Source organism: Chanodichthys erythropterus, chromosome 12, assembly GCF_024489055.1.
Source record: "Chanodichthys erythropterus isolate Z2021 chromosome 12, ASM2448905v1, whole genome shotgun sequence".
NCBI lineage: Eukaryota > Metazoa > Chordata > Actinopteri > Cypriniformes > Xenocyprididae > Chanodichthys > Chanodichthys erythropterus.
The window spans coordinates 56,971,411-56,992,773 of NC_090232.1; the positions used below are offsets into that span (position 1 = coordinate 56,971,411).

At 40.6% G+C, this 21,363-nt stretch overlaps 1 protein-coding gene across 8 annotated transcripts in view; it reads right to left on the minus strand.

Moving 5' to 3' along the window:
* chst10 (carbohydrate sulfotransferase 10) overlaps positions 1-21,363 on the minus strand; it is a 155,879-nt gene that overhangs the window by 4,041 nt on the left and 130,475 nt on the right. For 2 of the 8 annotated variants that reach the window (XM_067403668.1, XM_067403660.1), the window contains one exon: positions 14,896-17,807. The gene's annotated coding sequence lies outside the window, so the exon portion shown is untranslated. Of the gene's footprint in view, positions 1-3,526; positions 3,610-4,658; positions 12,808-14,895; positions 17,808-21,363 lie in introns of those variants that run through there. The other 6 variants (XM_067403665.1, XM_067403662.1, XM_067403663.1 and 3 more) reach the window with 6 other exon arrangements.

Genomic DNA, 21,363 nt, shown 5'->3' on the forward strand with positions numbered 1-21,363 from the left:
CGGTCCGTCCAGCAAACCGGTAAGTTCCACAGACTCTTACGACAGAAATATTACCTTCTGGCCATGAAGATAAATTCCTATGGTAACATCCACATGTAAAGCCAGGATATTAGAATCAGAACGTTAAAGTGACTTGGTTGTTGCTAAATGAGCAAGTGAACAACATAAGCGTGGATATGATGAATTTAATACACAGAACAGGTAATACAAAGGTTATATGGATAAATGGACACAAGTAGATACAAGTACATATAGGTGAAAGTAAAGGCAGAAACGAAAGAGATGATCAAAGCATGGCAAATTGCAACAGTCACCTTTAAGAGCCAGCAAGGAAACTCAGCATTTAAGATTGTAAAATGTTAAACTTGCATAGGTTCGTTGGGGTGCTTAGAGTTTCGGAGTGCTCGGTTTGATAGTTGTTTCTTCTTCCGGAGGTTGTTTCGGCGAAGTTTCAAACGAAGGTTTAACTGTTGTAATATGACCGGAAAATAAAGAAGAGAGTCCGTCTTGACGGCAGGAACTCGTGCAGAAAACTTGGGCAGAAAACTTGTGCCCCGAAAAGACGTGTGTCCTGGTATTTTAAGGACAACAGGCCAGGACGCCTTCTTGATAACGTCCTCCAATGATAGCGTTGCAATTCGGCGGTTTTCCACATCTCTTTGTCCTGTCCAACGAGTTAATTTATGGTATGTTGAATCAGTGCATTTTCTTCATAGTATTATTAAACATTGAACGATGCATTTGACAGAAATGTAACGTACATGAGTGAGTAGCTCGGACTCACAGCTTTACGGAGAGATCAAACTTGACAGGTGTCTCTCATCCCATAAAGAAGATACACTTTCTACTCTAATACTATCGTTTAACATGAAAACTAACCTACTACAGTCAATTCTACGATTCTACATTAGTAACACATACATGCAACAAGCACCATAGTGGCAGATACATTCATATTTGCAGATATAATATTTGTGTATACAGTCTTTATGTAGGGCTTTGTATGTGTGTGTGTGTCTGTGGGTGCGTGCGTGTATTTTCCTTTTTATGACCGTTTGGAATTCGGTCCTGTCTCCTCGAAACCCGATCCGTGGGGTTCGCATCTCCTTTGAAGTCACAGAGGAGAGTTTTGGGACTTATCGAAATAGTCATAAAAAAAGAGTCTCGTGATCCATTAGTGTCTGCCGGGCCAGAATCGATGTAAGATTTACAAACCAAAGTTCCGTGAATTGAGGCTTAAACACAGTTTATGGTGGGACCTGCTCATCCTTGAGACTGTGCAGACCCTACACTCTGCTGCAGAATTTCAACGGCATCAATATCGATTCCATGTGACAATATTAGATCTAAAGTATGATTACGACAGTGAGTGGGTCCCGACATGTGTTGTCTAACACCAATAGAGTTTAGAATGTCTGTAAATGCCAATCCTAATGAGTCTTTTTTATTATCTACATGGATATTAAAATCACCAACAACAAGGACTTTATCTGCAGCTAGTACTAATTCTGATAGAAAATCGGCAATCTCTTTGATAAAGTCTGTATTGTGCCCTGGTGGCCTGTATACAGTAGCCAACACAAATGTCATCTTACATAATGTTACGTAAAGCACCATCACTTCTAAGGAATTATATTTGAAAGACTTCTGGCTGATACTGTAAATATTACTATAAATTACAGCAACACCTCCCCCTTTTCCTTTCTGTCAAGGATTGTGTTGATAATCATAACCTTGAGGACTAGACTCATTTAAAGTAGTGTTATCGTCCTGTTTTAGCCAGGTCTCTGTCAAACACAGCACATCTAGATTATTGTCTGTGATAATATCGTTTACAATAAGTGCTTTTGAAGAAAGTGATCTAATATTTAACAACCCAAGCTTTATCATTTGTTTATCATTATTATCTCTATTTTTTATTTGTTGAACATCAATTAAATTTTTACCATTAAATGGGTTTGGAAGTTTTTTGTTCTTATTAATTCGGGGTACAGACACAGTCTCTATTTGATAATATCTAATATTCTATGTGTTGGGAATTATCTGACTTCTGTAACGTGAGGCAGCTAGCAGATGGTCAGTTTGTCATGTTTTAGATCTGAGACTATGTGCCATATTACTAGAGAGAAGAGCAGCACCATCCCGGGATGGATGAATACCATCTCTTTTCAACAGGTCAGGTCTGCCCCAAAAGCTTTTCCAATTGTCTATGAAACCTATATTATTCTGCAGACACCACTTAAACAGCCAGCCATTGAGTGATGATAATCTGCTAACTATCTCATCACTCACACACACAAATTACTTCTCCTCACATTGTACTTGCGAGTTCACACACCTCTTTAATGTTATTTTTAGTGATCTCCGATTGGCGAAGTCGAACATCATTTGTGCCGACGTGAATAATAATTTTAGAGTATTTACGATTAGCATTAGCCAGCACTTTTAAATTTGCTTTGATGTCAGGTGCTCTGGCTCCCGGCAAACATGTGACTAGGGTGGCTGGTGTCTCTATTTTCACGTTCCATATAATAGAATCGCCAACTAGGGCACTTTCAACAGGATTCTCAGTGGGTGCGTCACTGAGTGGGGAGAACCTGTTTGATGTTCTTAATGGAACGGAAGAGTGGTGTTTTCCGCGGCTAGGCCGCCTCACCGTTACCCAAGTGCCCTGTTGCGCGGGCTCTACAGCCAGAACCAAACAATGTACAGAGTTCACTAAGCTAGTCGCATCCAAAACAGTATCTGAAGCCCCTGCATTCTTACTATCCTCGATTAAAGTTTGGATGCGTGTCTCTAATTCTGAGATTCTCTCTGTCAGCCTGACATTATGACATGTAAATCCCTCGTCGCTGACAGAGAGAGCTACACTGAACATGTGACAAACTGAACACAAGATAACAGTGGGAAAGGATGACATGACTCACATGTTTGTAGACTGATCCGAGTTACCACTGTAGACTGATCCGAGTTACCACAGCTGTTTGATGAACGCGTTGAAAAGGAGCGCGCAGGACTGATGACAAGTTAACAAGAGAGATGCAAACGCGTTGTAACAGCGATTTAGATTCAAAGATTACAGGCTAGTGACGTCAGATTAATGTGGTAGGCAATAATAATATAAGCAACAATGAATAAAAGTAAGAGATTCAATAAAAGTAAGAGAAAAGCTATACGGAGACGCAAACACCAGCAGCGAGGCAGAGGCAGCCAACAAACGTGAACAGTTTGGGGGCTTGGTGATTTTGCTACCAATTTCCCACCAAGAAGTTTGCTTAACTGCATAAAACAGCACAACTCAAGTGTAGAGACAATATGGTGGTTTATGCTTGCGAACTCATGCCAGCAGAGTTTCTTTTTAGGGTAAGGCCTAACGTTAATCCTACTAACTTTTAGCCTACTAGCTAATTTTAGCCAAACTCAAACTACATTTCAGTTGACAATGTGCGCATCATTTATTTTGGTTCCTTCGTGTCAAACAAGTAAAACTCAGCCACATTAATAAAATAATACAAAATGTACTTACCCAACAGAAGATATTTAATAATTCGTCAACTTTCGAAACACAACGAATCGCCCTCCTCATGTCATGTCATGTCTACTCCTCTTCTGACGTGGTCGTAGAAAAAAAAGGGAAAATGTGTTAACACTCTCTCGTGAGATATTCTATCCGGGATTTTGCTAAATCGTGAGATTCGTTACAACATCTTGGCAGCAAAGTTTTGGCAATCCAACTCAGACTTAGAATCGTGACCAGATATATATCCGTTTTATATGTATATGCATAAATTTCATAAAAATAATAAAATCATATTGTAATGTACAGAAAATAGGTCAAATAATGACATGTACAACATGTTCTGTGTTACATATTTTTATCAACTTATGACATCCTACCGCAACTATTTTGGCCAGGGACAAATGTTTGCTGGGGACTGTCTTTATGAATGAGCCACACTCATTCAAGAATGATACACAGCTCTGATATTATTTGCTCTTTGTCGTAACTTACACAAAGTGTACACAAATGTACACAACACATAGCACTGCATTTCCAAACGTCTGTATTGCACAAAATCCATTACACACGGTAACACAGTTTGTAAATCAGGAAAGGAGGAGGCAGGAACTGGTGCAAGTTCAACACTTTAATATTATGTAAAATAAACAACAAAACGAAAGTAAAAGCGACAGTCCCTCATGGACGAATGCCGCACACACATAAACAAAACATAAAAATAGTCCAGGCCTAGTCCTCTCTCATCCCTCACTGTTGTAGTGATTTTTACTTTGTCCATCCAAGGACGCAAAGTAAAATAGGGATTGGTACTCAAGTCACCGCTGACGTTGTGATTTTTGGACACACGTCTCTTAAGGTGTGGTTATGAGTACATCAGATGACCACTTCCCCCTTTTTCCCTAGTTCAGGGCACCAGTCAAGGTCTGTTACCTTGGCAGTATGAGAACACTCTCAGCAGGGGCTTTCATTCATTTAGATTAATGTAAAGTGGTTAGCTGATTTATCTGAAAGATTGGTGAAATTGCTAACTTGTAGAGCCTTTTCTGTATTATCAGCACAAGGAAGACACAAGTGTAATAAAATAAATTTTATTAACAAAAAGATAAACAAGAATAACTAACACAACTACTAAATGAATACCATGAATGATAAAGGAATAAAGTGCATAAGATACATAGAATACAAGTGATTAAGTTGAGTGTGGCTATGGAAGAGTTACGTTATCTTAGGGAAAGATAAACTGTTTCTCTGAAAATAATAAGGTGGAGAACCTTATTATGCACCAAACAAATAAACGAAGGATTATTTGTTATTAACTAACATCAGCTATATTGAATCTAATAGGAATTAGGAAACTATATACTGATAATATACAACAATGCCAAGGTCTCTGGAAAGAGGTTTGGTTAAGTGATATTTACGTTCCACTTGGTCGAGTCCGATGACGGTGACGTCTTCCACTGGTTGTGCTGGGTGACAGTGCAGTGGGGAGAGGAGCCAGAATCTGTTTCAACAGTCTTGAACACGAAGCTCTGTGGGATGCTGATCTCCTAGAGCACCAAAGGGTCCTAAAATCTGGAACACGCAGATGAGGCCCTGGTGTAGGTGCAGAAGGTCCTTAATCTGGAACACGCAGACGAAGGTACCTTGGATTGAAGGTTTGCTCTCCTGAGCTTAACCTTGTTGCAGATGTCGTCAATATCTTGCTGGACGGAAACTCTGAACGTAGTGTTTGTTGATGTCTCTTTCATCACAAGCTGGAGGCTTAGAACGTGGTCGTCTCTGTTGCTGCCTCACAAGCTGTAGACTCAGATCATGGGATCATGTTGTCTCTCTGGATGGACCAGAGGCTCAGAATGGTGTTGTATCTGTTAATATCTGTCCCCGTGCAGGACAGACTCAGAACGGTGTATCTGTTGTGTCTTTCCCTGTTTGAAGGGCAGACTCAGAACGATCTATCTGTTATGTCTATCCCCTTTGACGGACAGACTCAGAACGCTATATCTGTTACGTCTTCCCCCTTTCAAGGGCAGACTCAGAACGATGTATCTGTTGTGTCTCAGCTTCGCAAGCCGGGACTCAGAACGGTCTATCTGTTAATGTCTATCCCCTTGACGGACAGACTCAGAACAAGGAGTGTCTGTAGAAAGGGTACCTTTATCCCTTTCCGATGAGGAGGAGATTGCATTTTGACGCTTCTCCATTCGAGTGCTGTGATTGGCTGCTGGCATCAGAGGGGACACACAGAGTGTGGCCCACCCTTCTCTCCCCTGTGGAACTCATTTGCATAAAGCACAGTTGGAAGTCTTTACAGTGTCTTTAAAGTTTACCAATGCATTTCTCACTTTCCAAACCACCAACAGAATACCTTTGGCAATATTCTAAACAAATAGAGACTAAACATGATGGAAAAAGATTGAACTGTCATTCAATTGTACATTAACAGCTGTATTTGTATCAGATGTTGCACTACAAATGGCTGTCATTGAGAATACTTATTTCGGTGAATAAGTATCAAATGTATGTGTAGTTTGCATCAGTTCTAAGGTTTTCAAACATAGTTTTGAATGGATTCGGATGGATCTTTGTGATCTCTCTTTGTTTCACCCATTTCTGCTAAGGTCCCAAGGAATTTTTATGGCAGTCTCTGGCCAACTTTAGGAAATAATGTCTAGATGGGTGAAGGGCAGTAACTGCCTGTGGACCAATGAGAAGCCTTGTCCTTCCCAGGCTTGGTGCAAGAGGTCTTCTTCTTACCCTCTAAGAGAGGTCTGGATGTTGTCCTTCCATCTTTATCTGATGCCGTAGGACAGTTTGTTTGTGTTAGTCCACCGAGATCCAATCAAAATGTAGCAAACCTTTGTCCACTGTTACGGACAGAGAGAGGCCCGGCCATAAACTGGGCCCTAGAATGTGCTGTTCACTACACTGTCATCACTCCTCCCTTTATGCTCCCGGAGCTCCTCCATGAGAAACTCGAGACTGGTGCAGTGCGCAGGTGGCACTCATCAATCACGCCACCAGCCTCACCTCATTCTCACAGCCTCGTCCTGGTTGCCACAGGCCGGGGGTTCCCACAAGACTGCGCTCTACTCCCGCTGTGCCATCGAGCATGGCCATGCAGAGTCTGCTGCCATGGATGCTCAAGGTAGTGGGCTGGAGTAAGTTGCCAGGGGGCGGCGACTCCACTCCCTCCGGGTTCAAGGCAGCCGGTGGGAATCCCCTGTTCCCTGCTCCTCCACATCATGGCAGACGGCAGCAGGCTTCAGCCTCGGCAAACAGCGGCAGCGACTCTGCTCACTCATGGAGGGCAGCCGCCACACCACAACCCAGGTGGCCAGCAGCGAGTTCATCCGTCCCCCTTGCAACTCACTCCAGCCTACTGCCTCGAGCGTCCATTCATCCCCGTTCTCACAGCTCTTGGCTCTCATCCTGCTTGCCACACACACACACACTTTAAAGTGCAAGCAGCAGGATGTGTGCACCACTTGATCATGTCTAGTGTAAAAAAAAAAAAAAAGGTGAAATAAGAACAATTATGAGATGCGTAGTCTGTAATTATTCAAGCATTGAAGGCATGATTTTGAAGCTGTAAAAATGAAAAAGTTCAATTTGTGTACATGATCAACATGTTCCAAGACCACAGGCCCAGATAATTACAAAATACATTTCCTCAGTCAATTTTAAAAAGGTTCATAAAGAAACCCTGGCAGTAATCCAGGTTCTAATATGAACCCTTTTGAACCTGTTTTAAATAAGAACTGCCAAATAATGTCTTGGTTACATATGGTAACCCTCGTTCCCTGAAGGAGGGAATGGAGATGTCACGTCGGATGACCAACGAATCTACTTCGAGTATAACTAAAATAAGCCAATGCACACTGGCATGCAATGGTTTGCAGCAGCTGCTCTGCCTCGCAGCGTGGGAATATAATGAGCAGCAGGTGCATATCATCTTTAGGTTTTCACTGAGGAGCTGAGTAATCTTTGTGATCTGGCCACGCAGCAGGGTACAGTAGTTGTGGCGACAGGATGTGATGTCTCCGTTCCCTCCTTCAGTGAATGAGAGTTACCATATGTAACCGAGATGTTCCCTTTTAGTGGGTCACTCGACATCAAATCAGATGGCCGACGAATAGGAATCCGTACCAAAGGGCCACCCTATCCAGTGCCCTGAGCAAGCCTCCTTCTCCATCTTGCCTAATAGGATGACCGAACAGCCCGTAGGGCTGTACTACATATGGAAGTTACTGGGGTGACTCCAACCTCGTAAGAAGTGCGTTCTCCCAAGGGAAAAACATGGGCTTCTGTTCAGGAGCAACTGTAGAAAAAGACACATATGGTACCCAGCCTAAACCAGGCTCTCAAAGATTCAGCGGGATATAAGTCTGAGGGTGATTGGGGACTCAGCAGGGCACACCTTGTGCTTAGTAAGCCAAAGCAATGGCATCCACTGTCCAGTGGGCCAACCTCTGCTTGGAGACAGTATTTCCCTTCTGCTGGCCTCTGTAACAGACAAAGAGCTGGTCTGAGGTCCTAAGGCTTCGTCTTCTCTCTATGTACAGTCACAGAGTGCGTACCGGACAGAGCAAAGCCAGGGCTGGGTCTGCCTCCTCAAGGGACAGAGCCTGCAGGTTCACCACCTGATCCCTGAAGGGAGTGCTAGGAACCTTGGGTACATAGCCAGGCCGGGGTCTCAGTATTACATGGCTGTCACCCGTTGACCGAAAATGCCTGCAGGTCCCATACCCTCTTGATAGAGACTAATGCAACCAGTAGCAAAGTCTTCATAGACAGAATCTTTAAGTCTGCTGACTGCAAGGGCTCAAATAGAGCATTCTGAAGTACTCGGAGCACCAGAGCAAGGTCCCAAGAGGGTATGGAGGAGGGTCGAGGAGGATTTAACCATCTCACCCCCTAATGAACCTGACAACCAGGTTGTGCTTCCCAACTGACTTGCCATCTATGTGGACGTGATATGCAGATATTGCAGCAGCATGCACTTTGAGGGTTAAGGGAGACAGCCTTTGCTCAAACCCATGCTGCAGGAAGGAAAGCATGGCACTGATCGAACATCTTTTAGGTTCCTCTCAGTGACCAGTTCCACTTCAAAGCGTAAGCATATCTCGTAGATGGTGCTCATGCCAAAGTGATGATGTTAACCCCTTAACAAGCGCCCCCCTTTTTGAGTATTTATATGAAAATTCACTATCCAAACTTAAATGGTTATAATTCAAGTATGCTTTGATTGGTCTTGTTTTAATGAAGTCACTCAGCAGAATGTTGCTGAAGTGGAAGCAAAGTTATAAAAGTTTAAATTTACTGCAAATCAAATGTACTGTATTAAACATTTTATAATTTATGTAAAATATATATTTCACAGAATATGTGTTACTTTAAAATTGATATAAATGTTAAGCCACGTCTAACCAAGCTGTGTTCAAAATTCGAAGTTCCTATAACATTTTGTTTAGTCTCATCCACTCAAGTGCATATTTTTATATTTCTGCCTGAATTTGACATACCCAAGTTTAAATGTTCACCCTACACACATACAGTGGAAGAAATGTAAAATGTTGGTGTCATTGTACAGACAACTTAAAATAACATAATCAGCTATCAGCAATAATGTGTTTAAAGATTACAATATTTATAAAAAAAAAAAAAAAAAATAGGCGCATTGTGTTTTTATTTTTAAATCCTGTCTTTGAAAATCTTTAATTTAGGTTCTGCTTACTCTATTGACCAGCTGTTTGTTTTGTTTGATTCCACTAGGTAGCAGAATACACACTCTGTCATATTGTAAATATAAAATATTCAAATATAACTGCAGGGAGGTAAAATTATTTTTGCGTCTATGAGTGTCCTTTGCTAAAAAACTGATTTGACAAACTACTTTACCCCAAAAATCCTATTTTTGCTATATACTTTAGTACTTCTCTTGATAATGGATTGGTTTTCTTCATTTTATCTTTGTCTCTATTTTGTTTGTTTATTTTTATTGCCATATCAGCATCTATGGCTATTTTCATGGCAAGACCAACATTAAAAATAAATAAATAAATAAACATAATTAGCACAATAATAGTAAAAAACAACAGTTAATAAATCAACTCACATAAATATAACAAACATTTATAACACTTTTCATTTCAGTATTTGATAAAAAAAATAAGATTGTTCCTGGTGAACATTTTTTGAAAATATCTATTAAAAAACTTTCTGTGTAAAAACGTTACCTAGTGACATTCAAAGCAGTACATTCCAACAAAATGTGTTATAGACAGAGGAGTTTGATAACAATTACATACTGGTGGTACTTCACCTTTCAATAAAAACAAATGAGTAAGTCTGGAATGACCAATTCGGCATCTTGTGTAAAAAGTATGATCATGTCTACTCTCAAAAATAAAATTTACGAAACAATTTTCATTTAAGATTGGATTAACTTCATATAACTTATTATTAACAACTGTTCCATTCCATTTGCCATTTTTGATATATATAGACCCTTTTACTGTTTGTACACAATGATGACGTAGCAACGTATGCGCGTGCATTTTGGCAACGGAAGTGGTCTTGTTCCCCATAGGTTTTAACGTGTTAGCAACTCCGAAAGTGATATATATATATCTACAGCTTCACGAGCGGATTAAGCAACACAGACAGATAAAGTTATTTTAAAAAATTGACTTCATCAAATGGTATCCGGCTATCAGATCCGTGTAGTCGAGTGGATAGAAGACGTTAGCAGATGGCCAAATACAGTGGCCAGATATATATATACATAAACCAGGGCTCTCAAGTTTTAAATACAGGCAAGAATGACAAATATCCAACAACATGACATGATTTTTAAAGTGACCAATAACATCGACGATGTAATACACTATAATTTATTTAGTTCTAATAAAATTATTAAGCCTATTTGGAGAGAGAGATGTTTAATGTCACAAAATGTCAGTCATCGTGTGATAACGAAAATATAACTAGGTCTAGACTAATGAGCAGGTGTTTTCAGTCAATAGGCTGTAAAACTGTTGACTAAGTTCAGACACTCATGATAAACTGATGCTGATTATCTGGGAAACATTCTCTAACAGCAGTCAAGTTGTCATTGTTTGTGTCAAACAAGCCGTGAATTTGTTGTAACATTAAAATAGGAGATCATGACTTATTCTGTGCTCAAAGTGATGCTCAGAGCTCCAGTGTTTTCCTCTGTGGGTGAACGAGGATGATGGTGAACAATTCCAGGATATGCTTTTTTTTCATTGGTTGTTGCGTTAAATCTTACCCAGATACAATAGTACAATTTTCTGATTGGCTGCTGTGTAGCCTCCTTCTTTTTTTGATTGGCTGATAAGTGGCAGGCTACTCCAGGGGAGACGTGCTTGATTCCTGCCCGGCGCAGCGGCATATTAAATATATGAAAAATAGTTTTTCTGCGTGAGAAATACAATGTGTGGCGGGAGTGCGTGACAAAAGACCAAAATGAGTGACTGTCACGCTCAGTGCGTTACACTTGAGAGCCCTGAAAAACTTTCAGAGTTGCTAACACGTTAAAACCAATAGGCAACAACACCACTTCCGTTGCCAAAATGCGCGCGCAACTATTTGATCACGTGGGCTGTAAAAGGGTCTATACAAGTTTAGCACAGGTTTGAGATCTGATGGAGGAATTTGACAGTCTGTAATTCACCCTTATTTATATAGCGCTTTTTACAATGCAGATTGTGTCAAAGCAGCTTTACATTGATAATTGGTAATTTTTCCTTTTAAAGAATAGGGTCAATGCAGGCAGATCAAAAGCACTGTTGAATAAATGTCAAGGATACTGTTGAATATCAAATGTCAAGTCAAATTAAATTAAATTAGGGCTGCACGATTAATCGTATTTTATCATGATAACGATATCTGATTCTCTCGATTGATTTTAAATAATCATCACGATATTGGCCCGCTCTATGAAAATGAACATAATTTGGAAATATTGGAAGTAATATTAGGAATTTCGCTGTTTTATCTTTTGAAGTTCCTAAAGGTTTTACCAGTTTTCATAATGTTGATCAGCTAGAAATGATTTTTCTTTGCTTTACGAATTTGCCGGGCAATTTGAATCTGGTTTGTCTTATTGCAAACGAATTGTGTTGCTTTAAAATCTAATGTGAATACATATTACAAAGCGCTCACCAAAACCATGTTTTGTATTGATTTACCATCTAAAGAAGTTATCATTGTTGGTTAAATTTAAGTCTTTGTGCCACCTACAGGCCTTTTGGGTGAAGTGTAGGTTGGTAAAGAACTTGCAAAATAGCCATAGTTTTTTCATTACTCTTTTGAGTGAGTGTTGATGATGTAATTCTCAAAGAGAGCTTTCTTTGCTGCAGCATCTGCCTGTTCATTAACAAATAGTCCCATATGACCTGGAATCCAGCAAAAAATATCAAATCTTTTTCCTTAAAAAATAACAGTTTTGTTATTATCTTCACTAGTATAGGATGGTCAGTTTTAAAAGATTCAAGAGTGTGGAGGCAAGATTTAGAATCCGTGCAAATTAAAACTTTTTGTTGTTGTGTTCTCTCTATTTGTTCTAAAGCCAGGAGCAATGCACAAGCTTCAGCAGTAAAAACTGAGCTTTCGCTTGGAATACGGATACTAAAAATATTTTGACCAAACATTGCTGCTGCAGACACAAAATTCTCTGTCTGTCTCTGACATTCAGATCAAGTAAAATGAAAAAATGGGATAAAAGAAAGAGACCCACTACACTTTTATTACTTTTCAAATATAATTACAGTTTAGAACAGTGTCCACATCCAGCACATTTATATTATTTCACTGCTGTGTATCACTTGGATATGTGGTCTTGTGTGTCACCTTCATCTGCCCTGCTTCCTGGTGATGTGAGCCCGTCTGTGCCAAGGATTGCTGCTGATCCATTTCACATCTGAAACAAAGAAACCAGTGTTTATGCCCATACGCAGTTGTTTTATTTGTAATAATATAAATTTCACAACATCAAAATGCAGATTTACTACAACTGCGTAATTTTATTTGAGTTTGCATGAGCAGGCTTGTTGCGCACGCAGCATTGCAAGACGCACTTTCTACAAGTTTTGTCATATTATTTGCTTAGTTGATGTGTTTTCCCACTTCTAAATAATAATTATATCAAGAAAAATGTATTACACTTTTAAATTTAGAAATATAAGAGCTTACCAGTCAAATGCAGTCTCTTCCTCGACAAACGGAACCTTCAGTGTCTGTTCTCAGTTTCCGTAAGAGCGCTGCTAGCAAACAAATTATAGTTTCACTTTTAAAGTTCTTCAAACCGCTTCATTCCATGTCACTGGTGCTTATTCCTCTTCATATACCATTTTAGAAACCAAAACAATATACAAACTTTATATCCACACAGAAATCATTCTTCAAAACATGCCCTGTTGTAAGTCGCGTCATGCTTCAGGTGCACACAGGGCAGATGTGCGCCACGTTTCGACGAGAGAGCCCTCCTCACTCCTCCAATGGTTTGTCGAATATCTCAGCATCAGATTGGACTATGAACTTAATTGACATTTTTGAACGCTGACAACTTCCTCTTAAAGGCCGTGCCTGATTTGTATATCATCCGCATTATCCCAGGACGCAGGCAAGTTTGTCAAATGGTGTGAAGATTGAATAGAGATCCGGTTTCATCATTTGAGGGGATTTTCTCATTGCAGACACATGCCGACTCAACAGTGGATTATTTAGCAACAAAAGCTCACAGAAAAGTAAGAACGAGCTCATTCGAAAGAAGACATCCTAAGGTAAAAGATGATGAGTTTGTGGCTGATTTTAGTTTAGAGAATCAGTGATTGGTGTAGAAATGTGAGGTTAGTGTTTGTTTACATGCAGTGATCATATTTCACTGCGTGATTCTTGTGAAGTGTATTCGAACTACTATATTAAAACATTAAAATACACTACATAGCTGAATTCCTGAGAATGAGAGCTTTCTTATGATATGTGACTTGTCTGTTTTATGAAAAGTATATAAAAAAACGTATTCATATTAATTTTTCTTCCCCCCCATCACGTCAGGGGGGCGATTTGGGATGACTATATATTTAATCCTTAATGTGTAACATAAAAACAATAGTCTTTATATTCTATGTAAAGCTGAGATTCTAAGCTTTCAATTGGTACCATATATGGAGTTATATTAAGGCCAAAAGTGTTAAAAAGTTAAGTGTAAAATGTTATGAAGTCACACTGCGGCTCACCCACAGGCCGGTGCAGGTTAAGAGGTTAAGTACCTCAGGGGGTAAGTCACATAGAACATCCATGTCCCGTCCAGGGAGCAGACATGGAGTTTCCAGAGGTCTGGACGCAGGTGCCATAGGGTGCCCCATCTCTAAGAAAGAAGGTCCTTCCTCAGAGGAATGCACCAGGGAGGGGCTGTCACAAGGAGCATGAGTTCTGGGAACCAGGTCCGGTTGGGTGCAACTAACAAGACTTACTCCTCGTCCTCCCTGTTTTTGGGGTCTGTGTAAGTAGGCTCACTGTGGGAAACGCATAGCTGGAGCACAGCTGCGTGCCAGTGCATCCATGCCAAGTGTTCCCTTGGACAGGGAGTAAAACAGCTGGCAGTGAGAGATTTCTGGAGAGGTAAACAGGTCTACATGAGCCTCCCCGAACTCTCTCCAAATCAGCTGGACTGCCTGGGGGTGGAGTCGCCACTCTCCCGGGAGCACAGCTTGTGAAAGCCTGTTGGCCACACGGTTGAGCACACTGGGAACATGAATGACCCGAAGCAACCTCAGATGCTTCTGACTCCAGAGGAGGAGATGGAACATGTGACGAGAGAGTAGACCTCCTTGCTGGTTGATGTACGCAATGGTCGTAGTGTTGTCCGTACAGACCAGTATGTCTTTGCCCTGTAACGGCCCCTTCAGGCAGCTCGGTGCAAGATGTACTGCTAGCAACTCGAGGCAGTTGATGTGCCAATGCAGTTGGATACCCGTCCATACCCCTGACACTGCATGCCTGTTGTACGTGGCACCCCAGCCAGTGGCAGAGGCACCTGTGAACACCACAGCATGCCTGGAAACCTGTTCTAGGAGTACTCCTGCCTGAAGAAACAAGTGGTCTGACCACAGGCTGAAAGCTTGGCGGCATGCTGGAGTGATTGCCACTCGGTAAGTGCCGCGTTGCTGTAAGGACTTAGCCTATTTATTAGCTTAATTTAATTGTTACAGGGAATAAGAATTGAATCAACTGTAAATGATTCACTGTAAATGATTCAGAATTAATATTTAACACTTCATCAATTATTCGTCCAGCGAAAATTGAGGTTAGAGTATTTTACCAATTCTGTATAAAATATTCTGTGGCCAATAGTAACAATATTTTATTATGATTATTATTATTATAATTATTATATTATTATAAGCAAGAGGTAACTTGATCTTTTACGTTTAAGGCAGTAATTTGACACACAGCACAAGAAACTCGTATGTGTGAAAATCAAAACAAGGTTTATTGACTACTTCTAATGATTACAGGAAACTAAGGCTAAACACACACACACACACATACATACATGCACGCTAACTTAACTCATAACCTGAGGAAAATCACAAAAGCAGAGCTTTGGCTTGATTCTTTAGGTTTAAAAGAGTTTCACCAGTTCCAGCAAGAGAGAGAGAAGTTTGCTTGTACCTGCGTTTGCTCTGACAGCTGAGGTAATCGGGTTGTTCCGTGACTCGTGTACAGCGGAATCCCGTTCTGGATCGGCTGTCTTTCAGGTGACGTCTTCTCGGGAAAGCCCTGTGGGTTGCGCGGAAGCTTTGAAGGATGCTGCTGGCTGGTGAAGCTGTTCTGATCTGAGCGTCTGGCTTGAGCGGCTCTCTTCTTGGGAGACTTTGGTCAGGTATTTCACAGAGGGTTTTGGAGTCTGGATGTGACGGCTGTTGAATGATCAGCGCCGCAGCTCGTGTTTGAAGTCGGGTGTTAGATGGAAAATCAGCCCTGGTCAATCAGTTATCAATGACCCATGCGACTGATTGCGCTCTGACAACGGCAGTGATGTCTCACGTTCATTGAATTATATGCGCGAGACATCACTACTGTTGTCAGAGCGCAATCAGACCTCACGAATCGAGTGATGAATGCCGTTGGACATAGTGGTGTATTAGAGGTAGAAAATGATATAAATACTGTCCGGTTTCTCGCACAAACCGATCGTTTCATGTCTTAGGACATCAATGTGTCGTCACGAGCAGCAGGGTTTAATTTGGATTTGTCTGTCGTGTTTTATTTACTCTTATAGTCCAAGTTCCCGCTGACTTCCATTATACCACTGACAGACGGCAGCGGTTGGAATTAAAAATCATCATTTGTGTTCTACTGAAGAAACAAAGACACCTACATCTTGGATGCGCTGGGGGTAAGCAGATAAACATCAAATTTTCATTTTTGGGTGAACTATCCCTTTAAGCACAGGGTCTTTGTTCCTGTGAAGACTCAGAGGTCAGTTTTAGGTAGGAATATGGCAGGTTATTAAGATTAGTAAGATTTAGAAAGAAGTTACTAGAATTATTCTAGTATGACCAGTATATTTATTTAGGTCAGATATAGTATACTGTAATACATCTAACTGTTGCCTTAGTTTTTTACTTAAGTATATAGGCAAGTACTAGACTTTTCTGGGATTTATCTCTACAGGTGACCATGACAGGCAATTACTCAGGTTGTTTTATGACAAAAATAAACTGTTAAAAATTAAAACCCCATGAATTAAACTTTAAGGCCTTTCAAGGACTACTATTTAAAAAATATATGACATCTTAAGATTTGCAAATTACAAGACTTGTTTTCACTGGATAAGAATTTACTGTATATTAACCTGTTAGTGTCTTCTTCAGTTCATCTTGGAGTTTCTTCACTGATGTTGCATTTCCCCCATTGTTAACATCCAGATCCACCCAACTTAAGCCAAACTGTGGATCCAGCATGGTAGCTAAGAAGTACACAATGTGGCTAAAAGGTTCCTCTCCTCCACTCTCTTTGGCCATGTTTGTTTTGGTAAAGATTCCAGAGAATCTTTTCACCAGAGACTGACGGAGGGCTTTAACTAATGGCCGGCACTGCATTCTGGTATCCTCCATCTTGAGTAGGTGTGTATTCAAGTCCAGGACAGTTGGAACCACCATGCTGATGGTAACTGATTTATCCCCTTCTGTCTGGTCTGTTGCCTCAGAGAATGGAGCAAGGACTGCACTCAGTTCCTTCAGCTGGTTCCACTCACGAGCACTAAACATCACATTCTCATAGTCCTTACTGCACATTTCATTTAGAGATTTGTGGTCCAGAGCTGTGAGGGCCTCTACTTGTTTGAATGTGCTGTTCCAGCGTGGTGTTTGCTGCTGGAATGGTCTTATTAGAGTCAAACATAGCCTCAAACTTTTCTTTAAATTGTGAGCTGCTATGTAACAGCGTCGTGAACCGTGATGTTTTGGCTATGGTGCGGGAAATGGCCCTTACCTCCTTCATTCCGTCATTCACAACTAACTGCAGAGAGTGGGCAAAGCAGGAAAGACGTTCACCTGATGACCATGGAAATTCTGTGTCTTCCACTAAATTCATGTCCTCCCACAAGTTTTCATCATCTAGATTCTCCTCCTCACTCTCACTGTCATCAGACTGTTGTTGTGGCATGTAAACCTTGAAAGCACATTTCATATTAGCAGCATTGTCTGTGATGATATAACTTATCTTCTGACGTATACCATATTCCTCTGTGATCTCCTCAAAGGCAGAAGCAATTCGCTCCCCACTATGTCTGCCTGTAAAATGCCTACAGTCCAGCAAGTACAATTCGAGTGCATAGGAATCTGAGTCCTTCGATTTGTTGCACACATGGGCAGTCACTCCAAGGAAGGAGCGCAGCCTGCGATCAGACCAGAGATCAGTTGTTAAAGAAACAGATGACTGGGTCTCCCACTTCTTTAAAACAGTTTCCTTGACTGTCCTTACCAACACTGGTATCTGTTTCTCAGAAATTGTTCTTCTAGAGATTGGTGTGTACTTATTGTCCATAATCGCAAGAAAGTGTTTAAAATGTCCATTTTCCACAAGTGACAGAGGCAGACAAAACCCAATTATCAAATCTTGGATAATGGCTTTACTGATGGCTTGTTGTCGTGGTGAATGTAGGCTGTACACCTGCACTTTCTGTGTAAACGACGACGTTATAGTTGGCTGTGTGACATCTGTCTGTTGCCCTGCCTTGTACTCCAAGAACCTAAAAATTCAGGGAGGAACAGGTAAGATATCTGGTGATATGAACAATAATCACATTAAAAGAGCAATCTGAAAAATAAAATAAAAAATGTATCAAAACTGAATACAATTGTTAAATCATATCACATATAAAACACACAACAGTACATGCACTGCAAAGGCATTATGGAAACTATTTTTTTTTTTTTACACAAGTTACCCAAGGATATAATTGAAATGGTATGATATGGTCAAACCAGTTTATTTTCTTACCATAAGACTAAAAATAACATCATCTTTAAGGTGATTTAACTTCTATTAGCCAAGTCTCTTTTATTGAGCCTGAGGTAAGGGTGGGTGACAAATCTACATATCACGATATTTCTTATAGATGATAAAAAGTAAAGAAATATAGTGTACATTGATATAAGTTAAGTTTAAGTTAAGTTTGTGTACAGCAAGCCTACCACACTCCTGTAAAAAACTGAAGCTAAAACGCCTCGATCGCCCCCAGGTGGTTGGTCCCAATAAAGCTCATAATCCCCACCCCCTTCTGCTTGCGAGTTAGCTAATCTCGATTAATCTAGTCATTCCATATAGAGGGTATGCACATGACGTCACCATTGACCGTTACGACTGCGGTCATGTCCACTGAGTGGCAAAGGACTGAAGGGCCTCATACACTGGAAGCGAAGCTCAGTGTAACTGGTGTGAAAAATTTATTGATTTAATCTAACTTGCTTGTTTATTTCCTTCTGTATTTGTATTATTTTTATCTTTCTTCTTCTCCTAAATCGGTTTATAAATGCTATATTTTTCTACATTTGTAAAGATTGGTATAGTGAACTTCACGAAATTTTGTTCTTATATTATCGTTCACAAATGAAAATAGCACTAAAATAGAAGAACCTTTCTTTGGGAATTTGTGGAGAGGGAACGTTATCAGTGGAACACACCTGCGGGGTTTCCTCTTGTGCGACATGCGATTGCCTCAGTCTAGTCATGTTTGAGGCCGATGACGCATGTGATTTTCTCTTCTCCTCGGAAAATTATCCTGGTATGACGATGTTTCTTGTTTAAAACGTATATTTGATGCTGGAAGAATGTGATTGACTTATAGTAACATTTGATTAAGCTAGCTATGATAAAAATGTATTGTTTAATGTGTTATTTGATTTAAATCATGTATATCATGACGCTAACTAATTAGCATTGTATGCTTAGTGTGTACCAGAGTGGGAGAAGCTGTCGCCCCGTTGCTCCACTGATTATTTCTCTTAATTACAGGTATGTTCGATCAATCAGTTTTGTTTCAAAAAGAAAAGAGATTTAGTTGACTGATAATGAATGTATATTGTACAGAGTGTGTTACGGGAAAGAGAATCGGATTTAATCGTTTATGCTGTCTGTGACGCACTTTGTGCGGCCTGCACATGGTACGGTGCTGATATATCCCATGTTTTATTCTATTTTTGATACATAATGTGTGAAATATGGGTTTATATGTAACCAATGGTATTATAATTGTTTATATGTTATTATAGGAAGTTATATTGTATAAATATTTGAATTATTGTATGTGTTAATAATGTAATATAGATATTGTATTTAATATACTATTGTAATATACTAATTATTTTATATTATACACTACTGTAATATATTTATTGTAATAGAATAAGAATATTGATCTGATGTATAAGAAAAATAATATATTTATATATTTATAAGCAGTATAATTGATTTACATTTATATAATTATTTTCCATTATTGTATAATGTCATTCTAGTCATGTTTGAGGCTGATGACGCATGTGATTTTCTCTTCTCCCCGGAAAATTATCCTGTGTGTACCAGAGTGGGAGAAGCTGTCGCCCCGTTGCTCCACTGATTATTTCTCTTAATTACAGATATTCTTTGCTGAATCTCAATAAGTGTTCGTGTGGTCCTTGTGTGAGTGAGAGAGAGACCGGTCCAGACACGCTACATAATTTGGTGCCGTGACCCGGATGCGCCAGATCTGCTGCAGCCGATCGCTGGGGTTTGACAACGCTGGATCACAATGCTGGATCACAACGCTTCTGCAACTGATGGACGAAGGATCTTCATCGTTGACGCTCTAGTGGCGGTGTCTGGACATTGAACTGAACTGAGTAACTGAGCTCTCGTTCCACATTACACACACATCGGACTTTACACTTTGCGCACATTGAACTGTTTTCCACTTTTTTGACTTTTTTTTTTCCTCATTTCTGCTTGTTAAGCATACAGTAATTGTGGGGTGGCTTAATTTTTTTCCCTTGTTTATGCTTATCACTATCTAAAATTGGCAATATGGCCGAAGGGGGATGGAATGGAGATTTAGTGACGCCACACATTGGCAGGGGGCGTGGGTTGTTTGGGGTATCCGAGCCTGTAGTTGGCAAACCACGTATCTTGGTCTATGATCCTGCGACTGATCCGACTGTGCTTAATGAGTCGAGTAAACCAAAGTCTTCCACCCCTGCCAATGCTGGTCCTGACAGTGTTACGCAGCAACTGCGTGACCTTATTGGTGAGCTCGGAAGCCAGATAGGTGACTCCATTGTCACACGGTTGTTAACAAACCAGACTTCAACATCACCTGGTTCCGTTCCATTATTTGAACAGCAACCCTCTAGCACAATGCCCCTTTCTTCGAGCCTTGATCTGTCCAAATTAAACCTCATAGTCAAAGCTGACATTAAAGAACCACAAATGTTCAGAGGGGACGGTAGTGACAAATGTTCCATCTTAGAGTGGATTGAACAGATGAATGTGTATTTGTCCAAAAAGGGCTGCAGCAAAGTCGACAGGGTAGAGGAAATACTGAACCATCTCAGTGGCCGTGCAAAGAGCATTGTCAAGGTTAAACTAAAAAGTAGCCCGGTTGTTGTGCTTAGCCCTGAAGTTGTCTACGAAGTACTGCAGCGCTATTTCAGTGAGAGTCCTGGCTCGTGCCAGCCAATAGCCGATTTTTATGCAACCCATCCGAAGCATAACGAGCACCCTGTTGACTATTGGGTCAAGTTGAACGAGGCAGCTGAGCTAGCAGATGCTCACCTGCAAAGATGTGGTAGCAAGATGGAAAATATGAGCTCAGAGATAGCAATGATGTTTATCAGGAACTGTCCCAATCTTGATCTTTCCAATGTTTTCAGGTGTAAGCCCATAAGCAAATGGTCAGCTGAGGAGGTCCAAGAGGCCATCGACGAGCATGAGAGAGACTTTAAGTCACGAAATCCTCTTCCATCTGTGCCCAAAGTTGCAGTAAATCAGGTTGTTGTTGCCGAAAAGCCAATCAGCATGCAGGTAGCAGTGGGAAGCGAAAGTGCAGGTGTAACCTCTGCTGCGTGTACTGCAAGCCCACACCCTAAAACAAGTGAAGCCGCAGAATTGGGCACTTTAGAGCGCGTACTGAAAATGCTAGAAAGGGTGCTGGAACGCACAACTCAACCTGTTTCAGAACCAAAGCCTCGTATGTCACCGTGGTATCGAGCATCCCCATGTGCAGTGTGCGGAAACCGATCTCATTCAACCCGTTCACACTGCATGAGAGA